Genomic DNA, 3,015 nt, shown 5'->3' with positions numbered 1-3,015 from the left:
CTACATTGGCTTGTTGTCTCCTTTGCTTGCATACTTTGGCAATGTGGCTTTTTTCTCCACATCTTTCACAAGATGCATCCGGCCTCCAAAAACACTTGGATGGTGGATGTCCAAGCTTCTTGCAATGAGGGCAAGGTGGATGCCCTCCTCGGTTTTGATGGCTTTGTTGTTGTTGTTGATTCCATCCATTTTTGTTGTTGGTTGTAAAACCGGTTTGGTTGGTGTTGTTGCTCTTCCTTCCTTTATTCTTCTTTTTGTTGCCGTGGCCACCATAGAATGCACTCTCTATGGTCTCCTCCTTTCTAATGGCTCTCCTTTGTTCGGTTGCTTGAAGAGCATTGATGAGCTCACTCAAGGTTATTTCACTAAGATTTCTAGATTCTTCAAGGGAGGAAATCTTAGCTTCAAACCTTTCGGGTAAGCTCACCAATACTTTCTCTACTACCCTTTGATCGGTCAATTGCTCACCAAGGACCCGAATTTGATTTACCACTTTGAGCATCCTTTCCATGAAATCCTTGACAAGCTCATTCTCCTTCATCTTCAAGGTCTCAAACTCTCTTCTTAGGTTTAAAACTTGCATTTGCCGAGTTCTAGTATTTCCATGGAACTCCTCTTGAAGCTTTATCCAAACCTCTCTAGAACTTGTGCATGACATTATCCTTGTAAAAATGGAATCACTCATGGAGGAGTGCAAGGCAGTGAGGGCCTGTTCCCCTTGGCAACTTCGGCCTCATGTGCATTTCTTTGTGCTTGGGTTGCATTAGCTCTCAACTCCTCCACTACATAACCTTCTTCTATGACTTCCCATAAACCAAAGGCTTGAAGGTAGGCTTTCATTTTTATACTCCAAATGGAATAGTTTTGGCCTTCAAACTTAGGTGGTGTTGGGGTTGCAAAGGATTGTCAGGCCATTTGAAAAAAATGGTTTTTGAAAAGTGGACACAAGAACAAGCTCTCGGGTGGTGGTGTTTTGGTGAGTTTCAACTAGTCTTTTTGGGAGGTTTTGGTTTCGATTGGAAGGCTTTAGGTGGGGGATCCTCTCACAAATAAAATGGTCTAGGTTGAAAGCTCACAAGGTCCTAAGAAATTACACTATGCTCTGATACCATGATGGAATTTGGTGTAGGTTTATGTTGTTGTACCCTAGAGCACAATCATTCAAGGTGTTATTCAAGAATGATTGTTGTTGGTTCTTGGTTCTTGGTTCTTGATTTTGTTTTTTTTTTTTTTGGGTTTGTTTAGGTTTTGTTTCTGGTTTTAATGGAGATTTATGGTTCTTGAGAAGGTTGTTAGCTTTTGGGAAGAAGAAGAAACCAAAAATGTAGTAGTTGAGAGAGAGAGAGCCAAAAATGTTGTTTTTCAAAATCTGTTTTTTGAATATTTTCTTTCTCAACGTTTTTCATTACAATTTTCATACTTTTAAATACATCAAAAAGACAATAAGGCATGCTGCCATATTGAGCAATAAATACAAAAGCATTAAAAGTAACCAACCAAGCCAAACTACCTCAACTAACTCTAATCAATGTGCTGGGCATGCAAGAAACCTTCTTTAATGGGCAGTTCAGCTTGTCTAAGGCATTTGAATTTGAAAACCAGCTCCATTTGACTTGAAAATTGGAGGTAAGCCTTTTTGAATATTAAACTATGTTCTAGCCAAAAACCAGATAAAACAAAGTCCATTTACCCATTCAAAAGTAATCAAACCCGAGGCAGTTTTCCCTAGTTTTCTGGGCAACAACACTGCACAAGGGTCAGATTATTTTGGGCTTAACTCAGCCTTCCCAGATCCAAATTGGGCCATTCATTTTGGTGCTGCTTCCTCTGCATATCTAGTTTATCATATCCAAAATTGAGGTCCAAATACCAAACCTACTTCAAATGGCATCCAAGGAAGTAGACTTATATTGCTGGAAATACAATTCCAGCAACTAGACAAAAAAGGCCTTAAGCTAGATAATGAGCTTAGGGCATTACAAAAAGGATATTATTCTTGAACATTACAAGATAAAATAAATTGCATAAACATAAACAATGTTTGGTCTTTGATGTTGCAAAACAAAAAGTGCAAGTGTAACCGAACTACCTTGCACATTGTGGCAAGATCACCACATTTCAACAAAGATGAACTAAAATTGGTCCATATGATTGGGTTGGTGGATGCCAACGTGAAAGAGAGTTTAACACATGGACTTCTACAACATGGTTCTAATCGTCACCTTGACCCCTAACCAGCTTGTGATTAGAAACCTTGGTATATAATGAACATGCTACAATAGGTGATGGAAGGCTTATTGATAAGTCAAACTAAAACACTCATTTACTAATGGTGTTTTAGGAGTTCAACAGAACAAAGAGAATTCAATCTCACAATTAGTTTTCTGTATGAATAAGGTACTGATTATTATTGATAAAACAAGCCTTTAAATAAGTTGAAAAAGTCACACAATAAACCCTAGAAGACATAAGGAAAATCGGCCATACAATAACCTTTCTTAAAGTGGCCGAATTTCCTACTTTCCTAAATCTAAATTCTAATTAATTAATTCTTTTATTTTGGATGAGGAAATAATTAATTTTACAATGAAAATAATAAAATAAGAACTTTCGTAAACTTATTTGTCCAGCAAATAAATAAATAAAGAAAAAATAATGGTAATTTCCTAAAATAAAAACTAGAATCAAATTAGGAAACTAAAATACTTACTTTTTGACTAAGTTGACTTTGACCAATCTTTGATCAATTTGAGCTCCAAATTAGCTTCAATATGCTTTTTAGGATGTCAAATAAGCTGACCATGAAGTCCCACACGTTGCCCTTGCTTGGAAGAAAGAGATAAAGCTAACTCAGCAAAATACAGTAAAGCCAGCACAAAATATAGTAAAAATAGGACAAATTTGAATGCCTTTGAAAATGGATTGAATTGATTCCATATCCTCTTAGACATATGTATTGAATCCATAAAGAGTGCGACCCATTTCATTCTATTCGGTGTCAATATTTGCACCCAA

This window comes from Ziziphus jujuba, chromosome 10, assembly GCF_031755915.1.
Source record: "Ziziphus jujuba cultivar Dongzao chromosome 10, ASM3175591v1".
NCBI lineage: Eukaryota > Viridiplantae > Streptophyta > Magnoliopsida > Rosales > Rhamnaceae > Ziziphus > Ziziphus jujuba.
This window is presented reverse-complemented; position numbering follows the sequence as displayed.